The sequence below is a fragment of the Chiloscyllium plagiosum genome, unplaced genomic scaffold (assembly GCF_037043375.1).
Source record: "Chiloscyllium plagiosum isolate Xiang-an unplaced genomic scaffold, Cpla_swu_hap1 HiC_scaffold_4, whole genome shotgun sequence".
Taxonomy (NCBI): domain Eukaryota; kingdom Metazoa; phylum Chordata; class Chondrichthyes; order Orectolobiformes; family Hemiscylliidae; genus Chiloscyllium; species Chiloscyllium plagiosum.
Window position 1 is genome coordinate 60,340,756 of NW_028270142.1, and position 19,465 is coordinate 60,360,220.

The following is a 19,465-nucleotide window of genomic DNA, read 5'->3' on the forward strand; positions in this document are numbered from 1 at the left end:
AAGTTCACACGCTCAGGAAACAACACCTTATCTTCCCACTCGGCACTATCCAACATCCTCAGCATTGTGTTCAACAACTTAAGGTCAGAATCTTTGCCTTCATGTTGAATATATGTTTTTCTGTTGTGTTGCTGGATTGGTCTTGTCTTGTTTCTTTCTTTATTCCTTCATATTACATTCAGATGGTCACATCAGATCTGGACACAATTTCTGATTCTTTACTATACCCATTCCCACTGTCTCTGGCTGGTGCATCTTGAAGTTTTTTGTTGTTTAATCCCTTTTGTTATCCACACTATCATGGGCCTTCTCTTTTGTTCTTCCAGCTACTACACAAACCTGCCATCCCAACCCTTTTCCATGTGCTTAAAACTCTAAAATGTATATCTTTCTTCACTTTAATTAAAGGCTGTTTGACCTCAGATGTCAACTCTGTTTCTCAACACAGATGCTAGTTGACATATTGAGTATTTCTATCATTTTCTGTTGTTTTTTTAATTTAAATTGTCATGTATATGGTGAGGTTAGTGCAGGAGAGAGAGAAAGAAACCCACATTGCGAACTGACACAGCAGTGAACCTGCACAGTTACTGCCTTTGCTGTTTGAATTCATGTATTGCTGGACATCGGAGTGCATCTGGGAAAATTAACAAACAGTGAAATTCACAACTGATCACGGGGGAACCTGTTTGGGAGAGGTCACAGCATAGAGACAGAAAAGTGAATAGTTTTAAGTGTGGCCTTGGGGCCTTGCTGTAAGTCTGCAGGAGTGATTAGAATGGGTCCTTATTTGATTATATGTTTTATTGAGATATATCTCTTGATTAAACTTAAAAATATAAGCCATAAATATTAAGGTGGCCTGGAGCAGTGTTTTGTAGAGGAATAAGACGGTGTTATTTTCTGGGTCTACAGATTGGAAGGAGCAAAAATTGCACTTAATAGAGTGATATGCTCTTCTTGTCAGATGTGGGAGTTTTGGGAGAGTTTATGTGTTACTGAGGATTATATCTGCAATAAATGCCATCGGTTGCGAATCCTATCAGATCGAATGGATTGGTTGGACAGCAGTTGGAGGTAATGAGGAATTTACAAGAGCAAGGGGGTGTGAGGGATGGCAGTTACACGAAGGGAGAAAAGTCGCAGATACATTCACATAGATGGGTGAACTCCAGGAAAGGTAAGAGAGGTAGGCAGGTAGTGCAGGAGTCTTCTGTGGCTATCCCCATTTCAAACAAGTATGCTGTTGAGAAAATGTAGGGTGTGGTGGACTCTCTGGGGAATGTAGAATGAACAGCCAAGTTTCTGGTATTAAGACCAGCTCTAATGCATTGAGGGGTATGTCAGGTTCCAAGAAATCGATTGTGTTAGAGGACTCTCTAGTCCGAGACACAGATAGACGTTTCTGTAGCCAGCAACAAAAAAAACAAAATGGTGTGTTGCTTCCCTGGTGCCAGGATCAAGGATGTCTTAGAGAGGGTTCAGAATGTTCTCAAGGGGGAGAGGGTTCAGCAGGAGGTCATTGTACACATTGGAACTGATGACATAGGAAGGGAAAAGGATGAGATTCTGAAGGGAGAATACAGAGAGTTACAGCAGGAATTTAAAATGGAGGTCCTCGAGAGTATTAATATCTGGATTACTCCCTAGTGAGGGCAAAAATAGGAGGATAGAGCAGATGATTGCATAGCTGAGGAGTTGGTGTATGGGAAAAGGATTCACATTTTTTGATCATTGGAATCTCTTTTGGGGTAGACGAGACCTGGACAGGATTGCACCTAAATTGAAAGGGGACTAATATACTGGCAGGGGAGATTTGCTTGAGCTTCTCGGGAGGATTTAAACTAGTAAGGTGAGGGGGAGTGGAGTGGTGGGACCCAGGGAAATAGTGAGGAAAGAGATCAATCTGAGACTAGTACAGTTGAGAAAAGAAGCGAGCCAAACAGTCAGGGAAGGCAGGACAAAGCAGAGAACAAAGTAGGACTGATAAATTAAACTGCATTTATTTCAATGCAAGGGGCCTAACAGGGAAGGCAGATGAACTCAGGGCACGATTAAGAACATGGGACTAGGACATCATAGTAATTACAGAAACATGACTCAGGGATAAACAGGATTGGCAGCTTAATGTTCCAGGATACAAATGCTACAGGAAAGACCGAAAAGGAGGCAAGAGAGGAGGGGGATTGGCATTTTTGATAAGGGATAGCATTACAGCTATGCTGAGGGAGGATATTCCCAGAAATACATCCAGGGAAGTTATTTGGGTGGAACTGAGAAATAAGAAAGGGATGATCTCCTTATTGGGATTGTATTATAACCCCCTGAAGAGTGAGAGGGAAATTGAGAAACAAATTTGTAAGGAGATTTCAGTTATTTGTAAGAATAATATGGTGGTTATGGTAGAGGATGTTAACTTTCCAAACATAGACTGGGACTGCCATATTGTTATGGGATTAGATAGAGAGGAATTTGTTAAGCATGTATAAGAAAAGATTCTGATTCAGTATGCGGATGGACCTACTAGAGAAGGTGCAAAACTTGACCTATTCTTGGGAAATAAGGCAAGGCAGGTGACTGAGATGTCAGTGTGGGAGCACTTTGGGGCCAGCGACCACAATTCTATTAATTTTAAAATAAGAATTAAAAAAAGACCAGACCTAAAAGTTGAAGTTCTAAATTGAAGAAAGGTTTTAGGCAAGAACTTTCAAAAGCTGATTGGGGGCAGATGTTCACATGTAAAAGGACGGCTGGAAAATGGGAAGCCTTCTGAAATGAGATAACAAGAGTGCAGAGACAGTATATTCCTGTTAAGGTGAAAGGAAAGGTTGGTAGATATGGAGAATGTTGGATGACTAAAGAAATTGAGGGTTTGGTTAAGAAAAAGAAGAAAGCATATGTCAGGTATAGACAGGATAGATCAAGTGAATCCTTAGGAGAATATAAAGGCAGTAGGAGCATACTTAAGAGGGAAATCAGGAGGGCAAAACGGGGACATGAGATAGCTTTGGCAAATTAAGGAGAATCCAAAGAGTTTTTACAAATACATTAAGGACAAAAGGGTAACTAGGGAGAGAATAGGGCCCTTGTGTGAAGCCGCAGAAAATGGGGGAGATACTAAATGAGTATTTTGCATCAGTATTTACTGTGGAAAGGGATATGGAAGATATAGACTGTAGGGAAATAGATGGTGACATCTTATTAAATGTCCATATTACACAGGAGGAAGTGCTGGATGTCTTGAAACGGGTAAAGGTGGATAAATACCCAGGACTTTCTCAGGTGTTCCCTAGAACTCTGTGGGAAGCTAGGGAAACGATTGCTGGGTCCTTTTGCTGAGATATTTGTATCATCGATAGTCACAGGTGAAGTGCAAGAAGACTGGAAGTTGGCTAACATGGAGCCACTATTTAAGAAAGGTGGTAAGGAAACTATAGACCATGTGAGCCTGACATAGATGGTGGGCAAGCTGTTGAAGGGAATCCTAAGGGACAGGATGTACATGTATTTGGAAAGGCAATGACTGATTAGGGGTAGTCAACATGGCTTTGTGCATGGGAAATCATGTCTCACGAACTTGATTTGGTTTTTTGAAGAAGTAACAAAGAGGATTGATGAGGGCAGAGATGTGATCTATATGGACTTAGGTAAAGCATTCGACAAGTTCCCCCATGGGAGACTGGTTAGCAAGGTTAGATCTCATGGAATATGGGGAGAACCAGCCCTTTGGATACAGAACTGGCTTGAAGGTAAAAACAGAGGGTGGTAGTGGTGGTTTGGTTTTCAGGTTGGAGGCCTGTGACCAGTGGAGAGCCACAAGGATCGGTGCTGGGTCCACTACTTTTTATCATTTGGATGTGAGCATAAGAGAATATAGTTAGTAAGTTTGCAGATGACACCAAAATTAGAGGTGTAGTGGACAGTGAAGAAGGTTACCTTGGATTACAACAGGATCTTGATCGGATGGGCCAATGGGCTGAGGAGTGGCAGATGGAGTTTAATTTAGCTAAATGCAAGGTGCTGCATTTTGGGAAAGCAAATCTTAGCAGGACTTATACATTTAATGGTAAGGTCCTTGGGAGTGTTGCTAAACAAAGAGACCTTGGAATGCAGGTTCATAGCTCCTTAAAAGTGGAGTCACAGGTAGATATGATAGTGAAGAAGGCATTTGGAATGCTTTCCTTTATTGGTCAGTGTAATGAGTACAGGAGTTGAGAGGTCATGCTGCGGCTGTACAGGACATTGGTTAGGCCACTATTGGAATATTGCGTGCAATTCTGGTCTCCTTCGTATTGGAAGGATGTTGTGAAACGTGAAAGAATTCATAAAAGATTTACAAGGACGTTGCTAGGGTTGGAGGATTTGAGCTATCGGGAGAGGTTAAATAGGTTGGGCCTCTTTTGCCTGGAGCATCGGAGGCTGAGGGATGACCTTATAGAGGTTTATAAAGGATGACCTTATAGAGGGGCATGGATAGGGTAAATAGACAAGGTCTTTTCCCTGGGGCATGGGAGTCCAGAACTAGAGGGCATAGGTTTATGATGAGAGGGGTAAGGTATAAAAGAGACCTAAGGGGCAACGTTTTTACGCAGAGGGTAGCACGTGTGTGGAATGGGCTGCCAGAGGAAGTGGTGGAGGCTGGTACAATTGCAACATTTAAAAGACATTTGGATGGGTATATGAATAGGAAGTGTTTGGAGGGATATGGGCCAGGTGCTGGCAGGTGGGACTAGATTGGGTTAGGATATCTGGTCGGCATGGATGAGTTGGACTGAAGGGTCTGTTTCCGTGCTGTATATCTCTATGACTCTATGACTCTAGTCTGATTCGGAGTATTAATATCACCAATGTACATCAACATGTCATCCAGGACTCTTGTTAGAATGATATCCACTTGCCATTTGGATGTAGTAATGTTTTCTCATTCCGGAAGAAAGCCTCCATGGCACAGCAAACAGAGGCTGTAACTGGTCCTGCCATTTAGAAAATTGTATTTAGTGTGGAGTTCTCAATTACTTTCTGCCCTACCCTCTCAGCTGCCTAAACCCATCTCCATGCAAGGTTCTACTGATGAGTTTGTTGCAGTTATGTGCTTTTTAATAAATTGTTTTATATCACTAAAGTCTAGTCTATATTAAGGCTTTGCACCATCAGCAATGCTCACAAATTCTGTGACAGCTGTATGACTTTTAAATCCCAAGAAGAATTGCAAGAGTGGGATGCCTCAACAAAAGAGGGACTGACCTGCTGGAGTTTCCACTTCACCCAAATTACCATATAGAGTGTGCCCTCAGTATCAGGAATGCTACTTTGGGAGTTTGCCAATGTGCATGGAAAATGTGCCTGTTTTTACAGGAGTTAGTAACAAGACTCCTATGCAATATCTTATTCAATATCTTTTGAGAATCTTTTACAGCTTGTGTAGCATCAACATCGTCAAAACCTTTTATTGTTTCCTTCAAAAAAACTTTCAATTTGTCAGTCATGACTTGCTTTTTTCTATAATTCTGCTTTAACTAATTACACTCTCACCAAATGAATATTAATCTTATCCTTTTAAATTACTTCAACAAGCATATCTATTAAGCCAGCCACTCTAAAGTCACCGTATTTATCACTTTCTTCCTTTTTGAATTAAGGTGTTAGATCCTCCAGTTTTTCTGTAACAAGTTATTTGAAAGATTCTGCTCCAGGCCTTTGTTAAGTCCACTCTAAATTTCTCAGCATTTTATGCTGCATGCAAGCAGAAGGTGTTTCACTATAGGTTGTTGTGAATATTTAATTCATAGTTCAAATATTTTGGAACATTTATTTTTTGTTTTAGGAATTCAAGTTAAATTGTAGAAAATGGTAGAAATGCAATTAAAACAAGCTCTGAGCCTCTTCACTTAGAAGATTGAGATAGCTGGTTTTGCAGAATGAAAGAGCTAGAGATCAGATGTCTGCAATCCTGGTTCATCACCCACCACACTGAAAACATCACTGTGCTTGTAACCTAAATATGAAACAGCACAATATAATTAGAATCCTTACAGTGTGGAAACAGGCCCTTCGGCCCAATAAGTCCACACCAACCCTCTGAAAGCAACCAACCCAGATCCATTCCCCTACACCTAACACTACGGGCAATTTAGCATTGCCAATTCACCTAACCTGCACATTTTTCGATTGTGGGAGAAAACTGGATCAAACCCATGGGGAGAATGTGCAAACTCCACACAGACAATTGCCTGAGGCGGGAATTGAACCAAGGTCTCTGGCACTGTGAGGCAGCAGTGCTAACCACTGTGCCACCCCATGATTGAGATTATAACAGAGTTTGTTTTTTCCAAAATGATGATCCACATTTGTGAATTTTGACAGATTCACTTATTTGGAGAAATGTCTCGGGACTATATCTAATTTCTCAATAAATGTTGCTTATTGGTTCAATGTTTGTGAGAAGATTTGTAGCTCGGGTGCTCGTTGTTGTGGTTCTGTTCGCCGAGCTGGAAGTTTTTGTTGCAAACGTTTCGTCCCCTGTCTAGGTGATATCCTCAGTGCTTGGGAGCCTCCTTTGAAGCGCTTCTGTGGTGTTTCCTCCGGCATTTATAGTGGCCTGTCCCTGCCGCTTCCGGTTGTCAGTTTCAGCTGTCCGCTGTAGTGGCTGGTATATTGGGTCCAGGTCGATGTGTTTGGTGATGGAGTTTGTGGATGAGTGCCATGCTTCTAGGAATTCCCTGGCTGTTCTTTGTTTCGCTTGCCCTATAATGGTAGTGTTGTCCCAGTAAAATTCATGTTGCTTGTCGTCTGCGTGTGTGGCTACTAGGGATAGCTGGTCATGTCGTTTCGTGGCTAGTTGATGTTCGTGGATGCGGATCGTTAGCTGTCTTCCTGTTTGTCCTATATAGTGTTTTGTGCAGTCCTTGCATGGGATTTTGTACACTACATTAGTTTTGTGTTTGGAGGGTTTCTAGGCGGAAGATGGGGCACTCTTCCTCAAAGACTGAATTTCTCCTCAGACATGGTTAACGATGCTCTCCACTGCATCTCCTCCACTTCCCGCTCTTCCGCTCTTGAACCCCGCCCCTCCAATCGCTACCAGGACAGAACCCCACTGGTCCTCACCTACCACCCCACCAACCACCAGATACATCGTATCATCCTTCGTCATTTCCGCCACCTCCAAACAGACCCCACCACCAAAGATATATTTCCCTCCCCCTCCCCTATCAGCGTTCCGGAAAGGCGACTCCCTTGTCAGGTACACACCTCTCACCAACCCAACCTCCACTCCCGGCACCTTCCCCTGCAACCGCAAGAAATGCAAAACTTGCGGCCACACCTCCCCCTTCACTTCCCTCCAAGGCCCCAAGGGATCCTTCCATATCCGTCACAAATTCACCTGCACCTCCACACACATCATTTACTGCATCCGCTGCACCCAATGTGGCCTCCTCTACATAAGGGAGACAGGCCACCTACTTGCGGAACATTTCAGAGAACACCTCTGGAAACTCGCACCAACCAACCCAACCGCCCCGTGGCTGAACACTTTAACTCCCTCTCCCACTCCACCAAGAACATGCAGGTCCTTGGCCTCCTCCATCGCCAGACCATGGCAACACGACGCCTGGAGGAAGAGCGCCTCATCTTCCGCCTAGAAACCCTCCAACCACAAGGGATGAATGCAGATTTCTCCTTCCTCATTTCCCCTCCCCCCACCTTATCTCAGTCCCAACCCTGAGACTCAGCATCTCCTTCCTGACCTCTCCGCCCCCACCCCCTCTCCGGCCTATCACCTTCACCTTAACCTCCTTCCACCTATCGCATTCCCAATGCCCCTCCCCCAAGTCCCTTCTCCCTACCTTTTATCTTACCTTGCTTGGCACACCTTCCTCCTTCCTGAAGAAGGGCTTATGCCCGAAACATCGATTCTCCTGCTCCTTGGATGCTCCCTGACCTGCTGGGCTTTTCCAGCAACACATTTTTCAGCTCTGATCTCCAGCATCTACAGACCTCACTTCCTCCTTCATGTCCAGCTTTGTGAAGGTCAGCACCGTCCTTGCCAGCTTTGCCTAAAGATCCCCTATATGAGGAGGCGGGTAATTTTCCAGCTGAGAAAAGCAGTTTACTGTTTGTTCAAAATCCCCACAAAGGCAAACTGACCAGTCAGGTGGTGCTGACAAACTGGACTGCTTTCATGATTCCTTCACTTTCTAGCCCTCTGATTTCTGCCTCTACTTTTGCCCGTGAGACAAATGGCACTGGCCAGGCCTTGCAGAAACTTAGAATTGCTTACTGATCAATGTGAAAGGTGGCCTTGTCTCCTTTGATAGGCCCTAGATCTTCCTGAAAATCTTCTGGGTATTTAATTAGGGCTTTACTGAGGGAGCCATTTTCTAATTGAAAGATGTTGAGGAGAAATTGAGGTCTGCAGATGCTGGAGATCAGAGCTGAAAATGTGTTGCTGGAAAAGCGCAGCAGGTCAGGCAGCATCCAGGGAACAGGAGAATCGACGTTTTGGGCATAAGCCCTTCTTCAGGAATGAGGAAAGTGTGTCCAGCAGGTTAAGATAAAAGGTAGGGAGGAGAGAATTGGGGGAGGGGCATCGGAAATGCGATAGGTGGAAAGAGGTGAAGGTGAGGGTGATAGGTCAGACTGGGGTGGGGGCGGAGAGGTCAGGAAGAAGATTGCAGGTTAGGAAGGCGGTACTGAGTTCGATGGATTTGACTGAGACAAGATGCGGGGAGGGGAAACGAGGAAACTGGAGAAATCCGAGTTCATCCCTTGTGGTTGGAGGGTTCCTAGGCGGAAGATGAGGCGCTCTTCCTCCAACCGTCGTGTTGTTGTGGTCTGGCGATGGAGGAGTCCAAAGACCTGCATATCCTTGGTGGAGTGGGAGGGGGAGTTGAAGTGTTGAGCCACAGGGTGGTTGGGTTGGTTGGTCCGGGTGTCCCAGAGGTGTTCTCTGAAACGCTCCGCAAGTAGGCGGCCCGTCTCCCCAATATAGAGGAGGCCACATCTGGTGCAGAGGATGCAATAGATGATGGTGTGTGGAGGTGCAGGTGAATCTGTGGCGGATATGGAAGATGTTGAGCCAATCTAGGTGAATCTTTCTACACAGCTACTTTAAACAATTTTCTTCATCCCTCTAATTGCCCTTATTTAAGTTGAGGATACTGATTTGACACCTGAGTTGCTGTCCCTCAAACTGAATTAAACATTCTACCGTGTTTTCATTGCTTCCCCTAAAAGGATCCTTAACTACAAGATTTTTTTTATTAATCCTCTCTCATTACACATTTCTGAATCTAAAATAGCTGGTGCCTGGGCAGGTTATGTAATTAGAGCTCTAAGAAACAATCCTTGATTCACTCTACAAATTTTTCTTCCATGTTACCCTTGCCTCCTGATTTGTCTCATCAATATGCAGATTAAAATCACCATGACAATTATAGTGCCTTCTTACCTGCTTCCATTATTTTCTCATTTTGTCCTCCAGTGAGGCAACTCTTTGGGGGCCTGTAGAGCACTCCTATACATTTATTTCCTTTATTATTTCCCTTGTTTTCCTTATTTCATCATGATCTATTGCACCTATATCGTTACTCACCAACTTTAATTAACAACACCTTTTTTTTTACTTATTTCTCTAGGAATGTCAAATACCCTTAAGTATTGAGTTCCCAGTCTTAATTTCCCTGCAACCACAACTCCATATTAGCTATCAAGTCATTTTCATTTATTTCTATTTGTGTTGTCAACTCATCTACCTTGGACTCTCCCCCCTCAGCACAGATACCTCTTGCCATCCACCACCAAGCATATAACAACTTATCTCAGTCCTGCTCACAGTTCTTCAGAGTCTTTGCCATGTGAAGCAAAATGGATCTTGCTCTACTCAAAATGATTAGATTTTGGTAATATAAATAACTTAGTAATTCTCTTACTTTTGACTGATTGATGATAGGTGACATCACTGGTATTGACAACCTGAAATCAGAGACAAAAGAGTAATTGTTACTGGAATGAAGACGCAGGAACAGCCAAGACTGGCTTAAGGTATGAGAAAGGTCATATCCCTCTAATCCTGCTGATGGAAGATTCAACTGCACTTTGAATAACCTTAATTTCTGAGGCTGGAAATTCCCTTGAATTTTCCCCATGCCCGGTGTGGCTTAATTCTGCCAGAACAGCAGTGACAAGTGTTTCCAATGCATTCCTGGTATGGGTGAAGGGGCAAAGCCTCTAAGGATATTCTTGTCCCTGCCAAGTGTTCAACCACTTAAGCGAATGGCAAGACACAAACTCCGAATCATTTTAGGTTGGGGTACCAACATCAAATTTGTAATAGGCTAGCAGGCACTTGCCACAACAAACATATAATGTCCACTTGCTCCACACAATCTGAAGATCTAGCATCTGCCAATTGCAGAATTAGAGAGAGAAGGCTGCTCATCACCCTTACCAACAAGATCTCAACCGCATTCAAGGAGACTGGCCCAAAAAAAAATTTGGCCCATTATTTTGTTCCAAAATTAGACAATATTATTTGGAATAAAGTAAAAGCACATTTCAAAACACGGTCATTTGAAAACTACAGAATTTACCACTAAATTCAACATGTCTCCATTCTATTCTTAGATGCCTCAATTCAATTTCAAAATGCTTCATATTTACAATATATTTTTCATGTTAGGCATACAGCCCAAGGACAAAACATTTTAAATTGAAAATTTCAGGAAGTGTGATTGAAATAAGCTTTTCTCTGTACACCATGACCCATTCCAAGATGCCCCAGTCCAATTTCAACACTCTGGATGTTCACAAAACACGTTCCCAGTCAGGCATACAGTGCAATGGATTCAATGGTTTTGAGCCCATCAGCGTGCTATGGATGGGAACCCCCTTCCCCATGGTTTGGGTATCCAGGGCCTTCCTTCTTCCTGGTGGACCCCACCTCCCAACAGCCAACTGGAGTCTACGGCATCTCGTTTTACTCAAGATAAGCATCCTCAGACCAATGCTGGGTCCCAACTGAGCCAGGGGAGTGGGATCTCTTGACATAGAGTGGAACAAGCATTGGCTCTGTCCTCTGAGAGCTGCCATGCTCTTGACCATGCTTTACAAAACTCTGGTGTGGCCGCACTTGGAGTATTGATTAGATTAGATTACATTACAGTGTGGAAACAGGCCCTTCGGCCCAACAAGTCCACACCGACCCGCCGAAGCGCAAACCACCCATACCCCTACATTTACCCCTTACCTAACACTACAGGCAATTTAGCATGGCCAATTCACCTGACCTGCACATTTTTGGACTGTGGGAGGAAACCGGAGCACCCGGAGGAAACCCACGCAGACGCGGGGAGAACATGCAAACTCCACACAGTCAGTCGCCTGAGGCGGGAAATGAACCCGAGTCTCTGGCGCTGTGAGGCAACAGTGCTAACCACTGTTGTGAACACATCTGGACACCGCATTGTAGGAAGGAAGTGGAAGCATTGGAAAGGGTGCAGAGGAGATTTACCAGGATATTGCCTGGTATTAAGGGAAGTTCTTATCAGGAAAGGCTGAGGAACTTGACGCTGTTTTCATAAGAAAAGAAAGTGAAGAGGTGACTTAATAGAGACATACAAGATGATCAGAGGATCAGATGGGATGGACAGTGAGAGCCTTTTTCCTCAGATGGTAATGGCTAGCATGAAGGGACATGGCTTTAAATTGAGGGGTGATAGATATAGGATAGATGTCAGAAGTAGGTTCTTTACTCAGAGAGTAGTAAGGGTGTGGAACGCTCTGCCTGCAATAGCAGTAGACTTGCCAACTTTAAGGCGTTTAAATGGTCATTGGATAAACATATGTATGATAATGGAATAGTGTAAGTTAGATGGACTTCAGATTGGTTTCACAGGTCAGCGCACCATCAAGGGCTGAAGGGCCTGTACTGTGCTGTAATGTTCTATGTTCGATGTTTTAAATGCTGAGTTCAAATGATGAGTCTCCGTTTTTGAGTTTTTACCATTATTCCTTATTCTAGATCTAAATTCTTCTATACTTTTCTGTTTATATTTTCCCACCTGCCATACTTGGATTATCATTCATGCCTTCATTACTGTTACTACAAGGCAGTGAACCCTCCTGTTAATTAAACCAAACATCCAGAAAAGCTCACCTCGCCTCGTAAGCTGTTAAAATATGAGTGACAGAGAACTCCAAAATTCCACTATTTAAAGAAAATACTATCAATTTATTCTTTAACTTGAAAAGTTAACATTAACAACAACTATTCACAACTTTAAGCCTCCGTTTCTCTTAACTGCTTATTATCTGCTTCCGACTCTATAACAATATACAGTTCGAATAAAACACTTATTAAAATTACATCAACTTAATTTCAAAACCATACAGCAGCCATCATCATTGGTGTCTTCCTTCTTCTGGCTCCCTGGGTTATCGTTCTCTTTTACTGCGAATATGTTTCATACGAAAAGGTACCTTTGATAAAGTGTATTTCAATGGCAGTTACTCTCTCAATGGCAGTTACTCTGGCTAACTTTCAAACTGTCTGCTTTTTTTGTATCTCCCCAACATCGGATCGTCTCATTGGTTCAATGTTGACAAAAACAATAAATTCAAACTTGATTGGGTTTTAGTATCCTGGGATATAATTTAAACTAATTGGTGACACTTGAATTGTTGTCAAAACAGCAACCAACTCAGGTAGCAATTTCACAGTCAAATGTTACATATTTTCAATTTTCCAGTACACTCTGAGACTGCTAGTTAGTCATATAACAGGTGCTTGTCAACTCTCAGTTCAGAATAGCATTCACTCTCTTTTAAAGGTAAGGTACACACCTTAACATCATAATACTACCCTGTACCATTGATCTCTTGTTTCTTTTCAATGATTTTTTTAAACTTCCCTTCATTTGTACTCTTCCTCTACTAATTATTTTAAGGCCTATTTGTAACTCCAGTTATAAAATTCACCAGGACCCTTTTACAGCATGTTTCAAATGAAACCCACCCCAATGGAACAGCTCTCTTTTTCTCCAATACTTATGCCAGTGCCCCATGAATCAGAATCTATTTCTACCATGGCAATGTTTGATCCACTCACTTAACTCTCTAATTTTATTTGCCCTGTGCAAATTTACAAATGACCCAGGTAGTAATCTTGAGATTATTACCTTTGTGCAGTTTTACTTTCTTAATTTAGCCCCAAACTCCTTGTAATCCTTGAGCAAAACCTTTTTTCTGGTCCAAGTTATGTCATTGGTACCTATGAGAACCGTGAAAACTGATTCCTTCTCCTCCCATCCAAGTTCATCTCCAGGCTAGAAGCGATGTCCTGAATCTTGATACCAGCTGAGAGGGTAAATGAACGTTTTACTTCTGAGAACACCTGAAGCTGAAGAGAATTCTTGAGAGGACTATGACATACTTTTGGGTGGTCTGTATCAAAATGATTAACTTTAAGACTGATGTATATTGTAAGAGAATTCTTGTGGGAAGTAAAAAGTAGACCTGAGTGTAAAACGTATGGAGTTATAAGTCATGTTGTTGGGTTAATAATGCTTATTTTGTTTAATTGTCTTCATTGAATTTTGTTTTAAAAAAAACTTTGTGATGCAATTATTGTGGTTAAAATCAAAAATTGTATTTCTCTCCTATCTATGGTCTGCTATGATATCCAGATCTGCAAAAATCATTTCCATCTTCACTCCTTCTGTCTGCAACTCCTCTGATAAACTGGTGGTTGTGCCTTGTCAGAACAATCTTGAAAGGCCACAATATTTTTATTTGCTTGTGGGATGTGGGTGTCGCTGGCTGCCCTTGAATTGAGTGGCTTACTAAGCCTTTTTAGAGGTCAATTGAGAGTCAACCACATTGCTGTGGGTGTAGAATCACATGTAGGCTTGATTTCGTTCCCTGAAGGACATTAGTGAGCCAGATGAGTTTTTCAACAATCTGTAAAGGTTTCATTGTTATCAGTAGATTCTTAATTCCAGATCTTTTTAAACTGAATTCAAGTTCCATCATCTGCCAAGGCAGAATTCAAACATAGCTGAGTTTCTGGATTAATAGTCTAGCAATCGTGCTTTCCCTTTAAAATGTAGTCCTCCATCCTTTGTGACACTACTTGTTTCACTGATACTGCCTGGAAATGACTTCTTCCTCTAGACTTTTTTTAAAGCATCAGCCATTCAATCCAAAGAGGTGTCTTTTTCTGATAACTGAATGTCTGTTAAGACCATACACTTATCCATAGGTGATGTATTATCACAGTCCAACAAGTTAACCTTCTGATAGCCAAATGCTGAAGTAGAAAACCTGACACCAATCTTTTAATTAATACTAGAAGCTTTTTTCCAGGATGCAGTCAATGTCTGCCTCTTCCCAAAACAACATAATGACCCAAAAGATTTTCTTCACAAGTGCTCAAGATGCTTACAATAGCAGATCAGAGGCTGGGAATCCTGAAGTGAGTAACTCACTTCCTAAGTTTCCAAAATCTGTCCACCAGCTATAGGACATAGGGAAGGAGTGTGATGGAATACTTCCCACTTCCCTGGGTCAGTGCAGCTCCAACACTCAAGAAGATTAAAACCATCTAGGACAAAGCACTCCTCTGTTTGATTGGCACCATATCCACACACATTCACAGTCTTCATCACCAATGCTCAGTCACAGCAGTGTGCACCATGTGCAGGATACGTAGCAGAATTCACCAAAGTTCCAACCCACAACCATTACCATTTAGAAGGCAGCAGTTACAGGGGAACATCACCAGCTCCAAATTCCCCACTAAGCCACTCACCATTCTGACTTGGAAATATATTGCAGTTCCTTCCCTGTCACTGGGTCAAAATCCTGGAACACTCTCCCTCTTGACATTGTGGGTCTGCTTACAAAACATGGACTGCAGTGGTTCAAAAAGGCAGCCCACCATTACCTTGCCACTGTCGCCTGACCTTTACCTATGCTGTGACTGCTTTCACCTTAGTTTGGGGCACCTATCAAACACCTAGAATCTCATGGAATTGTGCTATTCTTCAATAAAGAGCTCTTTGTATAGTTTATATTCTTACACTGTTTGGTAGTTTTGCATTAAGACAATAGGATACAGGTATCACAAACCAAACATTTTGGTCTCCAAACTTGTATTTTTTGCATTGGTCAAAAAATGTAGTAATCATGGACTGGCATAAAGAAATTGAGGCAGGAATGTGGATAATAAATTGGAAGAACTTGGGCGAACAATTGTAAGTAATCTAACAGCACATGGTCTACAGTGGTTTAAGAAGGCAGTTCATCACCATTCCCAATGGGAATTAGGGATTGACAATAAATGCAGGACTAGCCAGTGATGTCAACATCCTGTGAAGAAGTTTTTAAAAAAGGCAAACTGTGTACTTGAGGTAAAGAAGCTCTTATATTCAATGATGGTTCCATTATTGTGCACACAGGGCAACATATGATGGGAAATTTAGAAAATTCCACAGCCTTCTGATATTTTTCGCTATCACTGAGGAAAGTGTTCAATGTTTACTTGGCAAACAGTGCATCAATCATTTATTTGATACTCATACTCTCGATTGACTTCTATTGCTGACAATACTTTTACGTAGTATATATGGCACTAAATGCAAAAAGGTTCAGGGATATTATTATCTTCACTGCAATTGGTAGTTCTGTGTGTCTCCTGAAGGATGGTGGCAGTTCATCTTGCAATATGTGACACAAGTCTGGCACTGCCATCTTGGGAAAATGGAGCAACTACATTCCCCTTGAAATGTGCAGGAATATTTGAGAAGGTGAGAAAGGAATTAAGCAGCCCTATAGCTTGAACAGCATTTCTGCTTTCCTCTTCTTTCTCCAAAATTCTCAATCAAAATCAGAATTCTCAATCAAAAGGTGAATCAAGCTGCTAGTTATGGAGCCAAAATAACTACAGGCGAATTTTAATACTAACCCTTTTTATAAGGTTACCTGACATAATAATATCCAATATTTCTGCACAACACCAAGAACTAGACATTAAAGGAAGGAAATATTGCACTGATGTCTTCCCATTTATTTATGTACATTAAGGCAGCTTTTGCTATTTTTGGATGAGAGCTTCTAGCTTTGCCAACCTGGAAATTGATTGGGCCTGATTTCAAGTACAAGTCATTGTAAATCTGGAAACGTAATGCCAAATGCACTTAGATTTCTTGGGTCAGCACATTTGCATCTTTATGCATAGTCTGAAAACTTAAAGAAATCCAAAACATTGGTCAGACTGAATCAATGCTAGCTCATTCTAATTGCATCCTTCCCTAGCAAATTATTCATCATTAAAGTCTTGAATTTTTTTCCATAATTTAACAAAAAGCTCACAAGTCTGCAGTCCAGCATTCATCCTAGCCATGTTTCTTTAGAGTAGTGATCACTGATGAAATTTCTGCTTCCAGAAATGAAGAGCACTTAATTAAGTGGGCAATGATGTACTTTAACTTCACTACCTCCTCTCTCCACTGGAATTAAATTCTGGTCAGGAAAGTCCATGGTCAAATTGACTAAAGTTGAGCCTCAGAAGCTCTGTACTACCTGTAACATCCATTGAAATTGTCCTTTTAGTGTTTGTAGGGAGTTGTCCCACCCTTACAGGCAACTCAAGTAGCTCTCCCACTTTGTCAGTGTCAAAACTTTCACAAAATAATGATTTTCTGGTTCTACCACCTCCCTAGCCTTGAGCAAAATAAGTCATTGTTAAAGGTCAAAGGTCAATCAGTATCCTATCCTATCTTGCTCCAGATATACGTAGGGAAGTCTTTGTATTTGTCTTTTGCTTGTATTTGTCTATGTCTCAGTATTCTGAGATTGTGACTGACATTGATTTTTTTGACCCATAATATTAAAAGTTACAGCACAGAAAAAGGCCATTCAGCCCATTATGTCTGTGCCTTCTAAATACACTTAAGATTCTAATTCCACTTTCCAGAACCTGGTCCATAGTCTTGCAGATCCAGGTTCCCTTTAAAAGAGTTTCTGCTTCAACCATTCAACTGGACAGCAAATTCCAGACCACCCACCACCCTCTGGGTGAGAAAGATCCTTTTAATCCTTCTAACAATCATTTTAAATCTGCTCTCCACTAGAGAAACATGTCTTCCCTGTACTCTATTCCCAGCCACTCACTATTTCGTACACTTTGATTAAGTGACCCCTCAGCCTCATCTGCTCCAAGAAACCAACTCTAGTCTATCCAATCTTTCCTGATATCTGTAATTTTCAAGCCCTGGAAACACTGTAAATCTCCTCTGTACTTTTTCTAGACCAATGATGTTTGTTCTGTAATATGGTGACCAGAACTGTATACAAAACTTCACCTGTGATCTAAGCCGTATCTTGCATAGTTCCAGGATTACATCCCTGCTTTAGTATTCAGTAACTCTCCCAATGAAGCAAAGAATGTTTTCTTTACCATGTTATCAACCTGACCTGCTAATTTCAGGACAAGGTCTCATTCCCTGTACCCCTCTGAATACCGTTTTTGTGTATTTACCTGCTTTGTTTGCCCTCCTTAATTGCGTAGCCTCACACTTCTACAGAGTTATATTTAGCACTTTTCTGCCTCACTCAATCAAACCATTGATATCATTTGCAATCAACAGCCGTTGTCTTCACTATCAATCATCTGGCCAATTTTTTGTGTCAAGTGTAAATTTCCCAAAAGAGCCTCCCATGTTTTAGACTAGGTTATTAAAAATAACACAAACAGCAAGGAAGGCAAAATTGAGGCCTGTGGAACAGTGAAGGAACAATACATTTCCAAGACAGGACGGTGAATAGCTTGGAGGGGAACTTGCCAGTGGTGGTGTTCCCACATATCTGTTGCCCTAGTCCTTCTTGATGGAAGTGGCCATTGGCTTATAGGGTGCTGTCTGAGGATCTTTTGGTGAATTTCTGCAGTTCATCTTGTACATAGTACATACTGCTTTTACTGAGCGTCAGTGGTTGATGTTTGTAGATTTAGTGCCAATCAAGTACACAGTTTTGTCCTGGATGGTACCAAGCTTCTTGAGTATTGATAGAGCTTCAGCCATCCTGGCAAGTGACACATCTCACACCTGACATTTGCCTTGTGGATGATGGAGAGGCTTTGAAGAGTTAAGAGGTGGGTTACTCATTGCAGTATTCCTAGTTTCTGACCTGCTCTTGAAGCCACTGCATTTAATTGTTGAGTCCAGTTGAGTTTCTGGTCAATGGTAATCCCCAGGATGTTTATAGTGGGAATTCAGTGATGGTAGCACGACTGAATGTTAAGGGGCAGTGGTATTTCTTATCTTTTACTGTTGATGGTCATAGCCTAGCATTTGTGTAGCATGAATGTTGCTTGACACTTGTCAGCCTGGATTACATTACATTACAGTATGGAAACAGACCCTTCAGCCCAACAAGTCCACACCGACCCGCCGAAGCGCAACCCACCCATACCCCTACATTTACCCCTTACCTAACACTACGGGCAACTTAGCATGGCCAATTCACCTGACCTGCACACCTTTGGACTATGGGAGGAAACCGGAGCACCCGGAGGAAACCCACACAGACACGGGGAGAACGTGCAAACTCCACACAGTCAGTCACCTGAGGCGGGAAATGAACCCGGGTCTCCGGCTCAGTGAGGCAGCAGTGCCACAATATTATCCAGATTTTGTCGCATTTGTTACTTCGGTATCTGAGGAGTCGTAAATAGTGCTGAACATTGTGTGATCATTAGCAAATATCCTCACTTCTTACCTTATGATAGAGGGAAAGTCATTGATGAAGCAGCTGAAGATGGTTGGCCTAGGACACCTACCCTGAGGAACTCCTGCAGAGATGTTCTGGAGCTGAGATGACTGACCTCCAACAACCATAACCATCTTCCAATATGCCAGGTATGACTCCAACCATTGGAGAGTTTGACCCCTGGTGCCCATTTGTTCCAGTTTTGCTAGGGCTCCTTGACGTCAAGGACTGTCACTCTCACCTCACCTCTGAAATTCAGCTCTTTTGTTCATGTTTGAATAAAGGTGGAATGAGATCAGGAGCTGGGTGGCCTTGTTGGAATCCAAAATAGGCATCACTGAACAGGTTATTGCTGAGCAGGTGCTGCTTGACAGCACTATTGATGACACCTTCCATGATTTTGTTGATGATCGAGAATAGACTGATTAGGGTGGTAATTGGCGAGGTTGGATTTGTCTGATTTTTTTATGTACATGATATACCTGAGCTACATCAATTGACACTTCATATTCAGCGAGGTAAAAACAATGACTGCAGATGCTGGAAACCAGATTCTGGATTAGTGGTGCTGGAAGAGCATAGCAATTCAGGCAGCATCCGACGAGCAGCAAAATCGACGTTTCGGGCAAAAGCCCTTCATCAGGAATAAAGGCAGAGAGCCTGAAGCCTGGAGAGATAAGCTAGAGGAGGGTGGGAG

The 19,465-nt window shown here is 42.3% G+C and overlaps 1 long non-coding RNA gene across 1 annotated transcript in view; it reads right to left on the minus strand.

Moving 5' to 3' along the window:
- Positions 1 to 9,936: 9,936 nt before the first annotated feature.
- Positions 9,937 to 19,465, minus strand: part of LOC148150155 (uncharacterized) — a 39,348-nt gene continuing 29,819 nt past the window's right edge. The window contains exon 4 of the long non-coding RNA XR_015756976.1: positions 9,937 to 9,975. This is a non-coding gene — a long non-coding RNA (uncharacterized LOC148150155). The remainder of the gene's footprint in view (positions 9,976 to 19,465) is intronic.